General features: G+C 35.2%; 1 protein-coding gene across 2 annotated transcripts in view; it reads left to right on the top strand.

Moving 5' to 3' along the window:
- Positions 1-2,618: 2,618 nt before the first annotated feature.
- The window catches only part of LOC118898148 (sodium channel protein type 2 subunit alpha), a 149,388-nt gene continuing 129,061 nt past the window's right edge, over positions 2,619-22,945 (top strand). The window contains exon 1 of one of the 2 annotated variants that reach the window (XM_036858135.1): positions 2,619-2,855. The gene's annotated coding sequence lies outside the window, so the exon portion shown is untranslated. The remainder of the gene's footprint in view (positions 2,856-22,945) is intronic. The other variant, XM_036858137.1, reaches the window with a different exon arrangement.

The raw sequence follows: 22,945 nt of genomic DNA on the forward strand, positions 1-22,945 counted from the left end.
ACAGAGTGAAGTAAGTCAGAAAGAGAAAAACAAATACCGTATGCTAACACATATATATGGAATCTAAAAAACAAACAAAAAAATGGTCATGAAGAACCTAGGGGCAAGACGGGAATAAAGAGGCCGACCTACTAGAGAATGGACTGAGGATACGGGGAGGGGGAAGGGTAAGCTGGGACAAAGTGAGAGAGTGGCATGGACATATATACACTACCAAATGTAAAATAGATAGCTAGTGGGAAGCAGCCGCATAGCACAGGGAGATCAGCTCGGTGCTTTGTGACCACCTAGAGGGGTGGGATAGGGAGCGTGGAAGGGAGGGAGACACAAGAGGGAAGAGATATGGGGATATATGTATATGTATAACTGATTCAGTTTGTTATAAAGCAGAAACTAATACACCATGGTAAAGCAATTATACTCCAATAAAGATGTTAAAAAAAAAAAAGATGAAAAAATAGTCTCCATCTCTTAATGGTACTCACATTGCAAAAGACATGAACATGAGGAGGAGAAAAGGATTGTGACAATATTTACAATTTGCCACAGTGACTTTTACAGAGCACACTAAAAATGAAGAATGCAAATATATTTTATAATTTTTTAAAGGTATCACTTATTAATATTGAACTCCTAGTTTTGTGATTAGTCAAAACTGAAATTTTATGCTGGAAAGAAATACGTGAAAAAAACTTTTAAGTAATTACCTATTTGCTGAGATAAATTGACTTTATGTCACATAATCTCATAGTCCTCACACTGGGGATAATGTGTCCCCAGGAGCATGTGGTGGCATGCCTGGAGGTTCATAAAATCCCAAGATAAGTTAGATACATCTTCCTAAAGGGTAAAATTTACATTCAAAATAATGGGAAAATAATTAATGTTTTAAGAAAAGTGTTTAAATGTTGCATAAATTATTATAAAGTTTCCATGATTTTAAAGATAAAGTGAAGCTTCAGTGATATTTCATGTTTGTGGCATCTCAGATTCTAATCTTATGAGTTCAATCCTTTTTGACCATTAGGGGTGCTTTGCTGAAAAATTTAAGAGAAATTATCATAACTTATGTGCCCTGAGGGTTTATAACAGTATCCTGTTTTTGCAGGAAACTTATGGGAGGAAATAGTTTGAGTGTACATATTTAAATAATTCGATCTGCCAAGTCACTTTAATTTTTTATTTGTGCAATGTTATGTATTTTTAAAATAATACAAATATATCTTAATGATATTCTAGAAATAGAAGTAAGGTAAAATTTAGAGAACCAGGTTTGTTCTTCTGACTTGCTTATTAATTAACTCTGAACAAATTACTGAAGAGTAGACTTAAGTAACTTCATCTATTCACTGTGAGAGCTTATGCTGGAACAATCTGCATAATATAACCTCATCAAGAATAAAATGAAATATTATGTGGAGGATACAAAGAAAGTGTGACTTATAATCATATTTTTATTGAATAGATTCATCTGCATTATGGCTTCTGGTCAATATGTATACTATATATTCTGTGGATAAAATATTACTTAGACATTTGTGTCTTAGATACTGTCACTTATTCTGGATTATATAGGACTTTTAAAAATAAAATTTATATGAAATATTACAAAGACAACATTTCAGACCAGTTTAAGACCTAGAACCTTTGAGTTGAAATTAGTTTTCAGCACCTCGGACAGCGTCACAGTGTTTCTGCTGTAGCAGCGAATGAAAGGCTTTGGAATATCAAAGACTAGTAGGGAGAACTTTAGTTCATACATATGTCTTCAAATTTAAATGGTATTGTGAAAATGTTGAAGAAGGACAATCTATATGTTTATTTCAAAATTTAACAATTAACCAGGACTTCACAATTAACCATAGAAAAAATAAACAAATACATATTGAGCACATAATATGCTCAGTATAACTGAAAACGCATTCTTACAATAATTTAATTTTTCTCTTATCCTTCTAATAAGATATAACCACGCACTATAGGATACTACAATTATCAAATTTCATATAGCATGTAATTTGATATTTGTATATTTTGAAATATCTTAAAAAGCTTGAGTCAACTAAAGATCTTCTAGTTTGTCTTTTATTAATTTCATTGTCCTGCGTTAACTTTAATCATTTAACACCCCCAAATAACATTAATAACAACAACATAATGCCGAATTTCTCTAGTAGCAAAAACTTATACATCTCCACAAAGTGGTGTTCAAGAAGTATAAATTTGACATCCAGAATTATTTTGTAGGAGATATATATTATTTTTGCAGATGGCAAATAAAGTTAAATAAATTTTTAGATAAGCAGTAAATTTTTAATAATGCTATGACAAGGTTGCATTTAATTTAAATACAATGTAAGTAAATTGAAGTAAACCCCAAAGTAGGACTACAAATTTTAAAAAAATCATACGCTAATCCTTCTGAAATGTTTACTTTACAATTAATTAAAGTAGTTGATTTCAAATACAGTGGAATTATGGGCTATAACCACATCAAACTTACTAGATGTGGCATTGCCAAGGGATCATTAATGAAAATGATTCCACTTCTGGCCAGGAGATGGAGCTGTCATGTAAGATGCTGCCTTATATTTATTTATTTATTTTTTAAATTTAGCATGCTGCTTTCTAACAGACAGTGGGTACCACTGAGTATGTGTCAGAACAGAAAGCTAAGGCAGAAACAGAGAGGATGCTGCGGTCGTCCTTTCTTGTTTTTTCTCCTTCAGTGAGGATGGAACACGTGAGATTTTACTTTCTGCTCTAGTGGGAATTCTGAATAACTGCGTTGGAGAATATTATATTTAACACATATGTGGATTCTGATCTATGATTTACAATTCCCTTTATTTCAGGTAAGCCAACATGATTCTATCTTTGACCTTTCAATGACTTGTTATTTATGTTAATGCTAACATTTAAAATGTGTGCTTTGTGAGCTTGGATTTGGATCTAAGAGATTCAAAAGCTGTAATTCTGGCTGTTCTGCATCTTTAAATCTTCCTCGACTGAAATGAGCTCTGACTCTGACATGCTGTATTTTAATATTTCTTTGGCTTTCTGGCCTTTAGTGTCTATCTGTGGCTATATTTGTATACCTTTTGAAGGTAAAGCTTTCAAAGTGAAGGATAGATCTTCCTTTCACAAGGCAAATACTGCTCCTTAATGGGGTGAACAAATTGTAGAAATGTAATGAAGCAGATTAACATGGCAGTGGCTTTGCCAAAGCCCAGGGCTGAGCCTTCTGATAGCAGCCTCCGAGGCACGCCAACATCCTGAGCCCAAAGGCCTTCTGAACAATTCCTGCCAGTAATGATGGTACAGATTATTTATGCTTTTTTCCTTTTAGGAAAAATATGTAAGTCATTTCTCCCACATGAGTGGAAGATTTATGTAATGTGCTTAGTAGACTTGGAATGATGGTACAGACCCTGCCCCCTCCCTCCAGTACGGATGTGAGGAGTAAACTTAAAACAAATTAATTGCTGAGAAAATGAATTTTTCTTAGATTGTGGTGGATTTGTGATGATAGGACTGTGGCCATTTAAAATAGTTGATGTTGTATAAGATGCTCACATTTAAAATTATTTTTCATCATGTGACATTAGCTGTGCTAAAGAGTGGAATGACTCAGGAGCTGGAAATTGCATGCAACAGCCTTGCTTTTCCGCAGCTTCTCATGCTTCCCCCTAAATTCTCTTTTTATTATTATAAAATTTACAGAAGAAAGCAATATAGAAATCCTGTATTTAAAAGTCCCAACTGTCATTTAGATGAATTTATAATGAAATTTAAAAATTATTTTGGTAAGATTCTTTTTAAATATCTCATTCCTTCCTCTTTCGAAAGAGCAATGTGTCTGTATGGATGTGTGTGGTGCCGGTGGTGGAGCTGGCAGGTGGAGGGTGCAGAAGGATGTTTCTCTTACTCATCATTTTTTCTGTAAACTGGTAGTTGTGCTGTGTCAGAGGTTGTGAAAGCTATGGAGAATGATTTTACAGAATGGTTCAAACCACCGAGAAAAAAAAATTCATTCTTTGACATTTGGGATCTATAAAGAGATTTAAGTTCCGTACGATTCTATATACATGAAAAAATTTTAGGAACACAGATTATTAACATTTATCTATCTCATTATTTAACTAAAAACACTTCTGGCTGAGAGATTAAGTGAAATTCCCAGAGCCACATAACTAGAATCAGAGGCAAGACTAGAACGCTGATTGACCGACAGTGTTCAATCTTTCATAGCAGTAACACAATTTACCTCTAGTGTGAACATATCCAAATGGCATATACCAGGTGTGCTGCTATTGACTCTGTGTATATGTGTGTGTGTGTGTGTCTGGGCAAATTTTGTGCTCAATGGTATATTATATACAGTGTTCAATTTTCTCAGGGCTCTTGACAAGGCATCCAAGAAAACTAAAACAACTATGGAGAGTCTCTGTTTCTTAGTATTCTTCTTTCCCCATTCGATGAGGTATGTTATTCTACTCTATGCCCATGAATGATATGGATGGTCACATACTAGCTCCCAACTCTGTTCCTCCTACCTAATAGAACAGACTATAAATATGGTCGGCTGACCCCTACAAGAACATCCTCTCATGCCCTCGCCTTCCTTTGTTTTTAACCTCCTGTGCACAGGCTGCACCCTACTTCTTCAGTATCTTGAGGGGAAAAAAGAGATTAAAATGTGTCACTTTTACATACAACATTTACAGAGTACCACAGACCTACCAAGAACTGTCCATGGTACGGATTGAGATATAAACCAAGGTACATAGTTTATCTCATGGAGTTTAACATGGAAATGTGCATGTACAGATAGTACTATAGCTCAAAATATTATAAACATCAGAATGAAGAATGAAGAAGGGTGGGAAAGTGAATGGGACAGGTATATGAGCACCTATCTGGTGCCAGGCACTGTGTACATCCTGAGATTCAGAATAAGCCAACAGTCACAATTTCTGTCCATGAGGAACTTAGAGCCCAGAGAAAATGATGTTAAGGGGATATGATAGTTAAATTATATCTTCAAGAGTGAGTTGGGTATAATTAAATAAAAATATAAAGTTGTTCTTTCCAGGCACAAAGGTGAGGCAGGCAAATACAAAGAAATAGTGAACTATTAGACATTATATAGGGAAATTATAAAGAATGGTAAATAGTCCAATCTGTTGAAGCATGAGGGTGTTGTATTTTTTTCCCCTGGGGCAGCAAAAGTAAGAATAATGAATCTGGCTTTTGATGTTATGCTTTTACTTACTAACACATACTCTCACATACAGATGTTCTGGAAGAAGGTGAAAATTTTACATCCAAGTATCAGATTAGAAGGTAAAGATGGATATATGGATGTATGAAGCTGTGGAAAGAATTAGGTCACACATAAATGAACATCAATAGGGAATAAAAGTGGAGTGAAGATGACTGGGATATAGCTTTAAGAGTAGGTGGAGTAAAACAAGTTTAGAGAGGATATTAATTGATTGTAAAAAATAATGGGATAAATTAGAGTAATAACAGTGTCATAGGAGACAAAGCAGTTAAACTGACTACCAATAGCAAACCCATAAAGTGATTAATAAGAGAATAGGGTAGGAGCTGATGGACTTTGTTATTATTAGGTCATGGATGGATTTTAAAAGAAGAGATTTAGTAGATTCGCATAGACATGGGCTTGGACTGAGGACTAAATGGGAAACAAGAAAGCTGAAGAGTGATTTTAGATTTTAAGACATTTATCAGTGAAAGGAAATAAAGATAACATTTTTTAATCTTGAGGGGTAAGGTTCGATTTTAGTTAGGGTTAGAGAAACCTCAGCCCCTTCACAGAGTAAGGATATAAAGTCAGTAGAGAAAAAGTGAAGAAAGAAGAAACAAAAAAATAAATAAAATTCCTACAGGAGACAAGACAGGGAAGGTTCAGGAATGTTTTTTTCTTTAAGACTGGAAGAAGGGGTAGGAGACGCTATAAAGGAAAGCTAATATAGCTCACTTTAGGTGCCCTGTTCTTGGAAATTAAATCCTTGTCTGTAAGATAAAATATCTCTTCTATTTAAATCAGTTAGTTCCTCAGAAAAGGCTATTTGTGGCATATGGACTTTCTGGAAGAAATAAGTAATCCTCAGTATCAAAACACTTTCCATCAGAGAATATTTTAGTCACATTAATTCTTGATTTGGCAACTAATAACATTGTTTCACAGTGAGCTTATTGTACCTGCTTCAGTTATCTGTTTCTTAGTCGGAATGACCTGTTTAAAAACAGGTTCTATTTTGAACATGCATAAGATTAGACCAACACATATCTATTATACGTATCTAGTTAGTTTGATTAGTAAGGGCTGGTTTGCCAGCATCTGCATTAAATATTCAAGCTCTTGCCTTTTCCTTCCTCCATTTCATAAGCACTTTCACAAGGGTGTGTGTTAAGAGAAAAGAAAGTCAATTTAATTATGTTTCCTTCCCTTAGGGCGAACTAACCTCCTTTATAAAGAAGTTCTTTCTTTCTCCCTTTCTATTGACAGTTCCAGAATCCTCTCACATCTTTCCTAGAGCCCATCTCTTCTAGGCATTCCATTGCAATCACGTGCCATGGGACAGGAATGTGAAGCCTTGAAGAAGGCACAGACATGATGAAGAATCCCATCCTTCACACTGAAGCCTCTGAAAGAGCTGCTTTCTCGGGTCAGATTAATCCAGTTCAGTTTAGAATTGCTTGGGTAGAATATTACTTCCTTGTTTTAAGACCTGACTCTATTGAATTATACGGTGAGCCTGACAGGCCATAGTGAGAACAGAAGCAGACATTTAGGTGGCAGTACAGACACAGATGACTTCCCTTCCCTCAGGGCTGACCTTGGGCAACACTGTAAAGCAGATTTCACCCCTGCCCCTCCGTGTTCTTTTCTTCCCTCCTGTCTTCTTCTTTCAGGGGTCACCTTTAGATATGTTGCTAACTACCCCATTCAGCTTCTAAGCTTTATAAATGAGAGTATCATAGTCTAGCCTCAAATTTGCAATTATTAAAATATTAAGACAGAATTAAATTTTATTTGTTCTTATTTTATTCTTTTGTTATTAAAAAAAATTGGGGTTATTATTGCCAGCTGTGGAACTCTTAACCCTTATCCATTTCAGAACTTGATGTTTATTTGTCTCCATATTTTCTTGACCAGCAGCATGGGCAGTTTGGGGGGCACAGATGGGATAATTGATGATTTGAAATGGGAACACTAATTCAAGTTCAATTCCATTAACACCCATTGTCATGGACAATGCTTGGCAGTAGAGGTTCTGAGGAAAGTGCTAACTATGCAGCAGCAAACCTAGTGTTACCAAACTCAGGTTGGGCTGCTTGTCGCTGAAGAATCCAATACTGAGAGACAAGTATTGGGTAAAATGAAAGGTAACTATTGTGGAAACCATCAATCCTGGGGAGAAGGTGGACTCTTGTCTCAAAAACCAATTCCCCAAATCCCCAGGTTTTGCTCAGAGATTATATAGGGAAAAGAGGAAAGGGTTACCTCCTGGGAAGGGGGTAATCTCTTATTTTTAGAGATGATTATCTTGATCATGTGGTTCCAAGTGGCCATCATGTCTTGCTTGTGATCTGAGCCACAGATTTCTGGTCAGCTAGTCCTTCTGGTTCCAACCGGTCTGGGGTCTGTGGGGTTGTGGTCAGCAAACAGTCAACTTCTTCCACCTGGTGGGGTTTTCAGTATCTGCAAAACAGCTCAAAGGACATGGCTCAGAATATTATCTCTAGCTCTTGAGGAAAAACTAAAGGTCCTTCCTTGACTTTGTTTAATGGCTAAACTGATATTATTTTGTCTTGCTTGACAGTTTTCCTTTCTTTCTGCATTTTCTTACTTCTCTGATTAAATTTATTCTTTGGCTGAAGTTTTTCTACAGGCAAGAGGCAGGTGTAAGACATCATAAGCGGGGGTGGTGGTCTGTCCCGGGAAGGCCCCATAGGGTCCTGCACAGTTACACTAGGTCATCACTTCTCAACTCAGTGTACTTTCAAGGGATTGAATTCTATCTTTGGTCTGTTGTTAATTCCTTTGAAAAATACTTATTTTATAATGTTGTAATTTTATAATAAGTCATAGGAAACACAAGGCAGGTCTTAGAATAATATTTTTCAGATTTCTGTTCTAAGCAAACATGCTAAAAGGTACACATCAAGATCTTCTAAAATTTCTATTGAAAAAAACTTTTCTAACAAAGTTCACAAATACTTTTAATATCAACTTCATATCACTTTCAGATGCTTCCAATAGAAAAAAAAAAAAAGAAAAACCCACTACTTTTCCTATTTGTATCACCTTTTGCTCTATAAATTATTAATGCAATTTGCTCAGTGTGCTTTAAATACTGATGATGGTTACAAACAAGTTTATTTCAAAGGGAAACCAATTTGGAAAATAATTCAAGTGATTTTAATATAAATTTTGTATTTTAAAATACTGTGGATTTGGATTTTGCCGGTACCTACTTCACATGTCTTATGTCTAGAATACAAGTTTAACATGATTTTCTCTAATGTTTAAATATAACAAAGTAAGATTTATGAAAAAAATTATTTGCTATGTTGGAAAAAGTTCTTGCTTTAGGATTCAAAAAAGAAGAAAGGTCATCATTCCAATGAAGGCAACTGAGCTTTTAATCATCAAAATGTAATTTCATATTATACTGATTTTAAGAGCATTAGAATTTTATATACATTTCAATGATAATGATGAATACCATTAGCTATATAGTAGTGCCTACCGAAATATTATTTCTATGTAGGAAAAGATGGCCTGCATCAAGAACATGAAGTGAAATCATATTAAAACTCAAAAGTAAAAGCTGTTCGCTTATCTCCCTATAATATTTACACATTAGTGTGTTCTCTGCCTTATTGCATTTGGGTTTAGAGAAATTCGAGTGGGTGGAAGCAGAGGTGGAGGTGACTTTGCAAATCAAAAGTATAAATTTTTCCTGGTGATATTACATTAAACTATAAACTAGGAATGTATCACAAATGATTAACAATTCCATAACAATGGATATTTAGGGTTATTACCACTTTTTTTTTTTTTTTACTATTATAAAGAATGCTGCCCTGAACATCTGGATATATTTGTCTTTATCTACACATGAGTTTGTGTAGGTAGGTCAAACATCCTGTTTGACATTTCCGCCCCTTTGATCATATTGGGTTGGCCAAAAAGTTCATTTGGTTAGTGAATACATTGTTCAGTAAAGTTCTTGGTGAAAACAAAAAATGTGTCTTTTATTTTTTCTTAAAACCGCATGAATTTTTTGGCCAACCCAATAGTCCAAATAGCAGTCCACATTTCCACCACAAACATTGTAATAGCTGTAATCTACTTTCTTTTACAGAAGGTAGACCCACTATAAAATTTTGAAGAAAAGTAGATGGAAAAGTTCTAGCACTACAAGATGTTTCAGGCTCATCTTGTATATTCCCTGCCCTAGTCTTATAATCAGCCATATCTGTAAGGAGCACTGGTGCTTTTTATTGGAGGGTGGTATTGGAAACCAAGATCTGGGCACTGGGTGGATTCAACCTTTTTTACACAATTAGACTAAACCGAAAATTGGAAAAACACCAAATGTTTTATAATAGAATTGTGGAAGTGGCTTCAAATTTGCTGGGAAGTTTGGTAATTCTTTTCATCTCTCTTTGATAAAGGCAATTTCCTATAATTTATATGTCTCCAGTGAATCACCTGCTCTTTTCCAGGCAAAGATCTAGAGACTTGAGATACAATGGAGAACTACACAATACTTCTGTCATCAAATTCCAGTTGATAAAGAAAATAAATTATTTTAAAAAGTAAATGAACAAAGTAATTTCTGAGTAATAAATGCAATGAACAACAGTAAATAGAACAATATGAAAAAAGGACATGGTTGCAAGAGGGGAGGACAATTAGCTTTGGCTGGTTAAGGAAGGCATCACTGAGGAGGTGGCATTTAAGTTGAAATAAATTTTCAGCCAGGAGAAGATCCAGGGCTGTGTGTTTCAAAGAGAAGGAATTGTGAGTGCAAATACCCTAAGGAAAGAGAGGCCAAACCTTATAGGAATTTGTAAATTATTTTAAAGGTTTAATTATTATTTGAAGTGCAACTAGAAGCCATCAGTAGGATTTAAGTAGAAACTGACATAATCTGATTTGTGTTTTTAAATGATCATTCTGGCTCTTTGTGGAGAATGGATTATAGGGAAACAGGAATGAAATTAGAGAAATCCTTAATGAGATAGTTTTCTCTCCAGGTGAGAGGCAATGCTGGTTTAGACTAGCTGGTAGCAGTGGTGATGGAGATGTATGAGCAGAGTTCACGGAATCTTGTGAATATACATAGTAAACCTGACTCTGGGTGGTGGAGCTAGAGATGAAAGAGCCAGGGTTAAATTTTTCTGTGGGATTTCAGTGAGAGTGGAAGAAGACTTCAGGGAAAATCCCCATTTCATGAGCAGTCCCAAGTCGACAAAAGACTCAAGGACTCAAACTTTTAGTTTCTTAAAACTATCGATGCAGCACTAATTGCACAGTTTCTGTTTTTGAGTGTGGTTTCAGTGAAACTTCTACTGGACCACAGTGTCCATTTCTTCCTCCCATTAAATTTAAACTAATTTGACTTTTCCTTTACCAGAAAGCGAATATATGCTTATTACAGTCCATTTAGAAAACACACATGAAAAAACTAAAGGACATATAATTTATTCCTACATTTTATACCATAAATATTTTTATTAGTTACTTGGTTAGTTCTTTTATAAACATGTGCTCATGCTGTACTCCCTTTTTAAAAAACTGCTTTTTGTTTTCTTTGTTCTTGTATGCAGTCATTTTTATGCCTGCATATTATTCTATCATAGGACAACACCAAATTTTTAGCAAAAATCCTGTTGTTGAGCACTTGGATTTTTTCAATATTCCATTGTGACAAATATTTCAACAAGCAGTATGTAAGCTAAAATTTTATATACATTTTTATTGTGTTCTTATGATAAATTTCTAGATCTTGAATTGCTTGATTAAATGATATGCACATTTTCAAGGTTCTATATGTGTAATTGCCACATAGAAAATTTGTGTGATTTACATTTTCCATAAGCGTTGCATACAAATGCCAATTTCTCTGTAAGCATGCTAATACTGGGTTGAAGCATTAATTTTTTTTCAAATTTGGTAGTTGAAAATATAATCCCTTTGCTAAATTGAGAGTGAAGTTAAAAATTTTGCCTGATTTTTTAAAAAATGAGACTTTGTGTCTTTCTTTTATGAATTGTTTTCTCATATCTGTCACCCAGTTTGTCTTTCTTTTCTTTTTTCTTTTTTTTGGCCATACCGCATGGCTTGTGGGATTTTAGTTACCCAGCCAGGGATTGAACCCGGGCCCTTGGCAGTGAGAGTGTGAAGTCCTAACCACTGGACTGCCAGGGAATTCCTGTCCAGTTTGTCTTATTGTGATGATATTTACTGATTTATATGACGATTTTTAATGTGTTTTAACTACACCATTTAAAAACAAATTCTCTGTCATAGCAATTGTTTTCCAATTCATAGTGCCTTTTATTTATTTATTTTTATTGGGGTATAGTTGCTTTACAATGTTGTGTTAGTTTCTGCTGTACAACGAAGTGAATCAGCTGTATACATCTATCTCCCTTCCCTTGGACCTCCCTCCCACCGCCACCCCCCCCCCATCCCACCCTTCTAGGTCATCACAGAGCACCAAGCAGAGGTCCCTGCGCTATACAGCAGGTTCCCACTAGCTATCTGTTTTACACATGGTAGTGTATATATGTCAGTCCCAATCTTCCAGTTCATTCTCCTTTCCCCCTGTGTCCACATGTCCATTCTCTACGTCTGCATCTCTATTTGTGCCCTGCCAATAGCTTCATCTGTACCATTTTTTCTAGATTCCACATATATGCGTTAATATACAATATTTGTTTTTCTCTTTCTGGCTTACTTCACTCTGTATGACAGACTCTAGGTCCATCCACATCTCTATAAATGACCCCATTTCATTCCTTTTTATGGCTGAGTAATATTCCATTGTATTTATGTACCACATCTTTATCCATTCGTCGATGGACATTTAGGTTGCTTCCATGCCCTGGCTATTGTAAATAGTGCTGCAATGAACATTGTGGTACATGTATCATTTTGAATTATGGTTTTTCTCAGGGTATATGCCCAGTAGTGGGATTGCTGGGTCACAAGGTAGTTCTATTTTTAGTTTTTTAAAGGGCATCCATACTGTTCTGCATAGTGGCTGTATCAATTTACAGTCCCACCAACAGTGCAAGAGGGTTCCCTTTTCTCCACACCCTCTCCAGCCCTTATTGTTTGTAGATTTTTTGATGGCCATTCTGACCGGTGTGAGGTGATACCTCATTGTAGTTTTGATTTGCATTTCTCTAATAATTAGTGATGTTGAGCATCTTTTCCTGTACCTCTTGGCCATCTGTATGTCTTCTTTGGACAAATGTCTATTTAGGTCTTCTTCCCATTTTTTAATTGGGTCCTTGTTTGTTTGTTTTTGATATTGAGCTGCATGAGCTCCTTGTATATTTTGGAGATTAATCCTTTGTCAGTTGCTTCATTTGCAAATATTTTCTCCCATTCTGAGGGTTGTCTTTTTGTCTTGTTTATGGTTTTCTCTGCTGTGCAGAAGCTTTTAAGTTTAATTAGGTCCCATTTGTTTATGGTTGGTTTTATTTTCATTACGCTATGAGGTGGATCAAAAAAGAGCTTACTGTGATTTATGTCAAAGAGTGTTCTTCCTATGTTTTCCTCTAAGAGTTTTATAGTGTCTAGTCTTACATTTAGGTCTTTAATCCATTTGGAGCTTATTTTTGTGTATGGTGTTAGGGAGTGTTCTAATTTCATTTTTTCACATGTAGCTGTCCAGTTTTCCCAGCACCACTTACTGAAGAGCCTGTCTTTTCTCCATTGTATATTCTTGCCTCCTTTGTCATAGATTAGGTGACCATAGATGCATGGGTTTATCTCTGGGCTTTCTATCCTGTACCATTGATCTATATTTCTGTTTTTGTGCCAGTACCATACTGTCTTGACTACTGCAGCTGTGTAGTATAGTCTGAAGTCAGGGAGCCTGATTCCTCCAGCTCCATTTTCCTTTCTCAAGATTGCATTGGCTATTTGGGGTCTTTTGTGTTTCCATACAAATTGTGAAATTTTTTGTTGTAGTTCTGGGAAAAATGCCATTGGTAGTTTGACAGGGATTGCATTGAATCTGTAGGTTGCTTTGGGTAGTATAGTCATTTTCACAATGTTGATTCTTCCGAGCAATGAACATGGTGTATCTCTCCATCTGTTTGTATAATCTTTGATTTCTTTCATCAGTGTCTTATAGTTTTTTGCATACAGGTCTTTTGTCTCCTTAGGTAGGTTTATTCCTAGGTATTTTATTCTTTTTGTTGCAGTGGTAAATGGGATTGTTTCCTTAATTTCTCTTTCTGATCTTCATTGTTAGTGTGTAGGAATGCAAGAGATTCCTGTGCATTAATTTTGTATCCTGCAACTTTACCAAATTCATTGGTTAGCTCTAGTAGTTTTCTGGTAGCATCTTTAGGATTCTCTATGTACAGTATCATGTCATCTGCAAACAGTGACAGTTTTACTTCTTTTCCAATTTGGATTCCTTTATTTCTTTTTCTTCTCTGATTGCTATGGCTAGGACTTCCAAAACCATGTTGAATAATAGTAGTGAAGGTGGGCATCCTTGTTTTATTCCTGATCTTAGAGGAAATGCTTTCAGTTTTTCACCATTGAGAATGTTTGCTGTGAGTTTGTTGTATATGGCCTTTATTATGTTGAGGTAAGTTCCCTCTATGCCTACTTTCTGGAGAGTTTTTATGATAAATGGCTGTTGAATTTTGTCAAAAGCTTTTTCTGCGTCTTTTGAGATGATCATATGGTTTTTCTTCTTTAATTTGTTAATATGGTATATTACATTGATTGATTTGTGTATATTGAAGAATCCTTGCATCCCTGAGATAAAGGCCACTTGATCATGGTGTATGATCCTTTTAATGTGTTGTTGGATTCTGTTTGCTAGTAGTTTGTTGAGGATTTTTGCATCTGATGCGTCTGTAATTTTCTTTTTTTTTGTGATTTCTTTGTCTGGTTTTGGTATCAGGGTGATGGTGGCCTCGTAGAATGAGCCTTGGAAGTGTTCCTTCCTCTGCAAATTTTTGGAAGAGTTTGAGAAGGATAGGTGTTAGTTCTTCTCTAAATGTTTGATAGAATTCACCTGTGAAGCCATCTGGTCCTGGGCTTTTGTTTGTTGGAAGATTTTTCATCACAGTTTCAATTGCATTACTTGATAGATCTCGTTATATTTTCTATTTCTTCCTGGTTCAGTCTTGGAAGGTTGTACCTTTTTAAGAATTTGTCCATTTCTTCCAGGTTGTCCTTTTTATTGGCATATAGCTGCTTGTAGTAGTCTCTTATGATCCTTTGTATTTCTGCAGTGCCAGTTGTAATTTCTCCTTTTCATTTGTAATTTCATTGATTTGAATCCTTTCCCTTTTTTTCTTGATGAGTCTGGCTAAAGGTTTATCAATTTTGTTTATCTTCTCAAAGAACCAGCTTTTAGTTTCATTGATTTTTGCTATTGTAATTTTCATTTCTATTTCATTTATTTCTCCTCTGATTTTTATGATTTATTTCCTTCTAAATTTGGATTTGGTTTGTTCTTCTTTCTCTAGTTGCTTAATGTGTAAGTTTAGGTTATTTATTTGAGAATTTTCTTGTTTCTTGAGGTACTATTGAATTGCTATAAAATTCCCTCTCTGCACTGATTTTGCTGCATCCCATAGGTTTTGGGTCATCGTGTTTTAGTTGTCATTTATTTCTATGTATGTTTTGATTTCCTCTTTGATTTTTTCAGTAATATTTTGGTTATTTAGTAGCATATTGTTTAGCCTCCATGTGTGTGTGTTTTTACAGCTTTCTTCCTGTAATTGATTTCTAATCTCATAGCGTTGTGGCTGGAAAAGATGCTTGATACGATTTCAGTTTTCCTAAATTTATCGAGTCTTGATTTGTGACCCCATGTGTGATCTATAATAGAGAATATTCCATATGTACTTGAGAAGAAAGTGTGTTCTGCTGCTTTCAGGTGGAATGTCCTATAAATTAAGTCTATCTATCTGGTGTATTGTGTCATTTAAAGCTGTGTTTCCTTATTTATTTTCTGTCTGGATGATCTGTCCACTGGTGTAAGTGGGGTGTTAAAGCCTCCCACTATTATTGTGTTACTATCAATTTCCCCTTTTATGGCTGTTAGCATTCACCTTATGTATTGAGGTGCTCCTATGTTGGGTGCATAAATATTTATAATTGTTATATCTTCTTCTAGGATTGATCCCTTGATCATTATGTAGTGTCCCTCCTTGTCTCTTGCAACAGTCTTTATTTTAAAGTCTGGTTTATCTGATATGAGTATCGCTACTCCAGCTTTCTTTTGATTTCCATTTGCATGGAATATCTTTTTCCATCCCCTCACTTTCAGTATCTATGTGTCTCTAGGTCTGAAGTGGGTCTCTTGTAGACAGCATATATATGAGTCTTCTTTTTGTATCCTTTCAACCAGTCTGTGCCTTTTGGTTGGAGCATTTAATCCATTTACATTTAAGGTAATTATCGATATGTATGTTACTATTACCATTTTCTTTATTGTTTTGGGTTTGTTATTGTAGGTCTTTTCCTTCTCTTGTGTTTCCTGCTGAGAGAAGTTCGTTTATCGTTTGTTGTAAAGCTGGTTTGGTGGTGCTGAATTCTCTTAGCTTTTGCTTGTCTGTAAAGCTTTTGATTTCTCTATTGAATCTGAATGAAATCCTTGCTAGGTAGAGTAATCTTGGTTATAGGTTTTCCCCTTTCATTACGTTAAATATATCCTACCACTCGCTTCTGGCCTGTGGAGTTTCTGCTGAAAAATCAGCTGATAACCTTATGGGGATTCCCTTGTATGTTATTTTTTGCTTTTCCCTTGATGCTTTTAATATTTTTTCTTTGAATTTATTTTTTGTTAGTTTGATTAATATGTGTCTTTGCATGTTTCTCCTTGGGTTTATCCTGTATGGGACTCTGCACTTCCTGGACTTGGGTGGCTATTTCCTTTTCCATGTTAGGGAAGTTTTCGTCTATAATCTCTTCAAATATTTTCTCAGACCCTTTCTTTTTCTCTTTTTCTTCTGGGACCCCTATAATTTGAATGTTGGTTTGTTTAGTGTTGTCCCAGAGGTCTCTGAGACTGTCCTCATTTCTCTTCATTCTTTTTTTTTATTCCGCTCTGTGGCAGTTATTTCCCCATTCTGTCTTCCAGCTCACTTATTCGTTCTTCTGCCTCAGTTATTCTGCTATTGATTCCTTTTAGTGTATTTTTCATTTCAGTTATTGTGTTGTTCATCACTGTTTGTGTGTTCTTTAGTTCTTCTAGATCCTTGTTAAACATTTCTTGTATTTTGTCTGTCCATGCCTCCATTCTCTTTCTGAGATTTTGGATCATCTTTACTGTCATTACTCTGCATTCTTTTTCAGGTAGGTTGCCTATTTCCTCTTCATATATTTAGTCTTGTAGGTTTTTATCTTGCTCCTTTGCCTGTAACATATTTTTTTGTCATCTAATTTTTTTGGTGGGTGGGGCTGTGTTCCTGTCTTGCTGGTTGTTTGGCCTGAGGCATCCAGCACTGGAGTTTGCAGGCAGTTGGGTGAAGCCAGGTCATGGTGCTGAGATGAGGACCTGGTCTCACGGGGATTCCTCCCTTCCCCTGAGGTGTCCGAGGTCCCCCACCAGCACCTAGTAGGTGCCCTAGTTGTGAGGAGACGTGAACTCCATGTCCTCCTACTCTGCCATCTTGACTCTGCCCCTCTGTAGTGTCTTTTAATATTTTATATATGCAGAAGTTATACATATACTTTATTTATATATGTTATATATATACTTACTTATATTACACATTATTTATATATGTGTAAAATTTTGATGCTCTCCCATAGTTGAGTAACAGAAAGACTACTCATCTGAAGGTTATATAAATATTCAGCATTTTAAGTGTTTTTTTTTTTTTTTAAGTTTCAGCTTATCTAGTGTCTTATGACAATAAATAGTGTGAGCTAGGGATCCAACTTTTTGTTCTTTCGTAATCTTTATATTTTTCTTTCAGTTTTATTGAGATATAATTGACTTACAGCACAGTATAAGTTTAAGGTGTACAGCATAATGATTTGACTTACATCATTCAGTGATTACCACAGTAAGTTTAAAGAACCTCTATCATCTGATATAGATACAAAATTTAAAAATAGAAATAAAGTTTTTTCCTTGGGATTAAAAGTCTTAGAATTTACCTTCTTAACAACTTTAATCGATAAGGTACATCTGTGTTAATTATATTTATCAGGTTGTACATCACACCTCTTTATCTTATAACTGGAAGTTCGTACCTTTTGACTACTTTATCCAATTTCCCTTCCCTCCACCCCCTACCTCTGGTAACCACAAATCTGATCTCTTTTTCTCTGAGTTTTTTTATTTGTTGTTTTGGTTGGTTTTGAAGTATAATTGACCTAGAACACTATTTTCGTTCCTGGTACACAGCATAGTGATTTGTTATTTGTGTATATTTCAGAATGATCACCATGATAAGTCTAGTTACCATCTGTCACCATACAAAGATATTACATAATTATTGACTATATTCCCCATGCTGTACGTTTCATACCTGTGACTCATTTATTTTGTAACTGAAAGTTTATACCTCTTAATCTCCCTTGCCTATTTCTCTCTTCCCCCCAGCCCCTCTGGCAACCACCTGCTTGTTTTCTGTATCTATGACTCTGTTTCTGTTTAATTATGTTTGTTCAGTTGTTTTGTTTTTAAGATTTCACATATAAATGAAATCATACAGTATTTGTCTTTCTCTGTCTGACTTATTTCACTAAACATAAACCCCTCTAGGTCCATCCATGTTGTTGCAAATGGCAAGATTTCATTCTTTATATGGCTTAGTAATATATATATGTGTGTGTGTGTGTATATATATATATATGGCACATATTCTTTATCCATTCATCTATTGAGTGAAACCTAGGTTGCTTCCATATTTTAGCTATTGTGAATAATGCTGTAGTGAACATAGGGGTGCACATATCTTTTCAAGTTAGTGTTTTTGTTTTCTTTGGATAGATTCCCAGAAATAAAATTGCTGGATCATATGGTAGTTTTATTTTTAGTTATTTGAGGAACCTCCGTACTGTTTGCTATAGTGGCTATACCAATTTAGATTCTCACCAATGATGCACAAGTGTTCCCTTTTCTTCACATCCTCACCAACACTTGTTATTTGTTGTCTTTTTGATAATAGCCCATCTGATAGGTATGAGATGACATCTTGTTTTGGCTTTGATTTGTATTTTCCTGTTGATTAGTGATGTTGAGCATCTTTTCATGTGCCTGTTGGCCATCTGTATGTCTTCTTTAGAAAAATGTCTATTCAGGTCCTCTGTCCACTTTTTAATTGGGTAGTTTGGATTTTTTTGATATTTAGTTGTAGGAGTTCTTTGTATATTTTGATATTAACCTCCTACTGAATGTGTCATTTGCAAATATCTTCTTTCATTCAGCAAGTAGCCTTTTCATTTTGTTGATAGTTTTCTTCACTGTGCAACAGCTTTTTAGTCTTATGTTATGTCTCATTTGTTTATTTTTGCTTTTGTTTCCCTTGCCAGAGGAGACGTACCCCCCCAAATATTGCTAAGACTGATGTCAAAGAACATACTGACTATGTTTTCTTGTAAAAGTTTTATGGTTTCAAGTCCTCCATTTAAGTCTTTAATCCATTTTGAGTTTGTTTTCATATATGGTGTGTGAAAGTAGTTCAGTTTTATTCCTTTGCAGGTAGCTGTCCAGTTTTCACAACAACAGTTTTTGAAGAGATTGTCTTTTCCCCCATTGTATATTCTTGTCTTCTTTATCATAGACTAATTGCTCATATAAGTGTAGGTTCATTCCTGGACTCTGTATTCTGTTCCATTGATCTATGTGTCTGTTTTTCTGCCAGTACCATACTGTTTTGATGATCGTAGCTTTGTAGTATAGTTTGAAAACAGGGCACATGATAATTCCAGCTTTGTTCTTCTTTCTCAGGAATGTTTTGACTATTTGGGGTCTTTTGTGTTTCCTACAAATTTTAGAGTATTTTTTCTAGTTCTGTTAAAAATAACATTGGTATTTTGAAAAGGATTTCATTGAATCAATAGATCACCTTTGGGTAGTATGGTCATTTTAACAATATTAATTTTTTCAATCCATGAGCATGGTATATCTTTCCAACTGTTTGTGCTGTCTTCAGTTTCTTTCATCAGTATTGAATAGTTTTCTGAGTACAGGTCTTTTACCTCCTTAGTTTTATTTCTAGGTGTTTTATTCTTTTTGATGTGATCGTAAATGGGATTGTTTTCTTAATTTCTTTTTCTGATACTTTGTTGTTAGTGTATAGAAACACAACAGACTTCTGTGTATTAATTTTTTTAAATTAATTTATTTATTTTTGGCTGTGTTGAGTCTTCGTTTCTGTACGAGGGCTTTCTCTAGTTGCGGCAAGCGGGGGCCACTCCACATCGCGGTGCACGGCCCTCTCCTGTTGTGGAGCACAGGCTCCAGATGCGCAGGCTCAGTAGTTGTGGCCCACGGGCCCAGCCGCTCTGCAGCATGTTGGATCCTCCCAGACCAGGGCTCGAACCCGCATCCCCTGCACTGGCAGGCGGACTCCCAACCACTGTGCCACCAGGGAAGCCCCTGTGTATTAGTTTTGTATCCTGCAGCTTTACTAAATTTATTAATGAGTTCCAGTAGTTTTTTGGTGACATCTTTAGGATTTTCTATGTATAGTATTATGTCATCTGCAAGCAGTGATAGTTTTACCTTTTCCTTTCCAATTTGGAGTCCATTTATTTTTTCTCTGTCCAATTGCTGTGGCTAGTGGTGAAAGTGGGCATCCTTGTCTTTTTCCTGATCTCAGAGGGAAATGCTTTCAACTTTTCATCCTTGAGTATGATGTTAGTTGTGGACTAGTCATATATGGTCCTTATTACGTTGAGATATTTTCCCTCTATACCTACTTTGTTGAAAGATTTTATCACAGATGTTGAATTTTGTGAAAAGCTTTTTCTGCATCTATTGAGATGGTCATATTATCTTTAGTCTCATTTGTTAATTTGGTGTATGACAATGATTGATTTGTGGATATTGGACTATCTCTGCATCCCTGGGATAAATCCCACTTGATATGGTGTATGGGGATCCTACTTTTTAAATTAATGATTAGTCAGTAGTTCCATGACAATCTTTTCCAGTAAGATAACTTTTATCTTTATTTTAAAAAGCCATTGTTATTATATGTTAGTTTTAATATCTAGTCTTGAGCCTTGTCATGGGCATTTGACTCCATATCAATGACTAATTTATTTAATTTTACTTAAACATGAAACTTTACAATATATTTTAATATATAATGAGAATGGGTCCCCTGTTATACTTTTTTTTCTCAAAATAGTCTTTGTAAGAAATCATCTTTTATATTATTATATTAATAAAGTTTATAAAGTTTACTAGTACCCAGTGTTAGCAAGAGTGCAGAGAAATGAGCACTTTTTGGAAGAAAACTTGACAGTATTTACCAATATTTAAAAGATGCTGATCTTTTGATCCAACATTTCTACTTCTAAGAATTGGTTTTATAGATGTTCTCACACATGGTATTCATTACAGCAATGTTTGTAAAAAGCAAAACCTGGGGATGACCTAAATATCCATTAAGAGGAACACATTTAATCAGTTGTAGTGCAACTATATAATTATTCCATAGATATTAAAAATAATTTTAGACTTTCATATACTGATATGGAAAAATGGTCAAGACTGTAAAGTGAATGATCAATATTGTGCAGTGAAAAAAGCAGGTTTCATAACAATATGTATGGCATTATCTCATCTGTGGAAAAAAAAGAAAGGAAAAGAAAAGGGTTGTAATTTCATATATATAGGTATATATTAACATATATTTAGAACTATTTTGGATGACTATACAAGGTATTTTTTACAGTGGTTATTTTGAGGGAAGACTTGTATGGGAAAATTGGTATGTAGGATATTTATTTTTACTTTATTTTCCTTTATTCAGTTTGCATTTTTAATAGTAATCATGCATTTCTTTTGTGGGTTAAAAATACAAATAAAATATTCTTCACTGTTTGCATCTGACAAGGAGATAATATTTCACCTTTGATGTATAAATGTTACAGTTTATACAAAAGTATTTTTCATTGTGCCTCCGTACTGACTGGATATAGATTAATAGTCTTTATCCTAAGTGAGGTTCTTCAGAGGTTTTTATTTTGTGTATGCTTTACTCTTTTTCTCTCTTTTTAGCATCATAAATCTATTCAAAACTAAAAGCCAAAACAGGATAAAATATTGATTCAAAATATTTCTACATGTGGATATACATCTTCTTAGGAGTTTGCACAAGTATATAATCCTTTGAAAATAGGAAATTAGCTCCATCCTCACTGGCACTATCTCCAGCGTGACCTCTGCCTAAAATCTTGGTAATTTCAGTTTGCCTACAGATAGCCTTTCAACACATTATCTAGATGCAAACCTAATTACCAACTTAGGTCTCTAAGCTTCTTAAATTCCTTTCCTCCAATGGTTGTGTTCTTTACCCTTCTTCAGGGCCTCACCACTGTGGTTTTATTTTAGATCTCTTCTTTGCCAGTATCTATGACCTGCCTATAATCTCTACTGCATGCATCCTGTACCATTTACCTTTCCGGCTTGTTTCATCTTTAACCCCAGCTTGAACAATCCTTTAACCCAACCGGGACCCCAACTCATTGATCTTATCACACTTTCACTGTTCACTTATTTAATGTCCTCTTTCCTTTTATTAAATCGATTAAATTCCATGGTCATTCATAATAATCACTCCTTACGTACACACGTAACAAACTCCCCCTCCCTCTTTTTATAATTGTCTGGTAAAATCCCCATCCTATTTATATCCAACTCTCCCCTTACTCCATGCTGCACCCATGTAGCTGGATACAAGCACCCACTTCAAGGGGGCCCTTGATGCTGCCTAGCAATCATACCACAATTCCCTGGACCACTCACTGTCCCAGTTTCCCGGACTTGGATTTCATACCCTCTCTTCTCTCCTCAAACCACCAATACTTCCTACTTCATCTTCACTCTCAGTTGACAACGTCTTTTTTCCTACATTACTAAGAAATTTGAAACAATCAGAAGATATTTTTTCCTTCAAGACTTTCATCACTAAATGCACCTCCCTACCAAGTTCTGCACCCACATGCTCTGACTTCCCACCTGTTCCCTTAAATCAGCTATTCCTGCTTCTACCTAAGATAATCCCTGCATCTGTGCACTAGATCCTATTCCTTCTTACACTATGCAAGGGCATCACTTCAGCAATTTTTTTCTCTCTCCCCTACACCAGTAATTTTAGCTCCTTACTATATCATCATGCAAGCATTTCATTATTGCTCCTATACTAAAAATTTTTTTCTTCATCAACTACTTCTCTATTTCTGTCCTCCCCTTTGCAAAAATACTTATCAAAAGTGTTTCTGAATTCTGTGTCCATTTTTCTTCTTCCATTCCCTTCTAAATCCACTTTAGTCAAGTTTTCACTCTCACCATTTTACCAAAACAATTCTTGATAGGAATCCAATAACCATCACCTTGTCCAATAGTCCATTCTCAGTCTTTGTCTTAGTTGGTCACATCGCAGTATTAGACACAGTGCATAACTGCATTCCCCTTGATACACTTCTTTCCCTTGGATTCCAGGA

This window comes from Balaenoptera musculus, chromosome 7, assembly GCF_009873245.2.
Source record: "Balaenoptera musculus isolate JJ_BM4_2016_0621 chromosome 7, mBalMus1.pri.v3, whole genome shotgun sequence".
Lineage (NCBI taxonomy): Eukaryota > Metazoa > Chordata > Mammalia > Artiodactyla > Balaenopteridae > Balaenoptera > Balaenoptera musculus.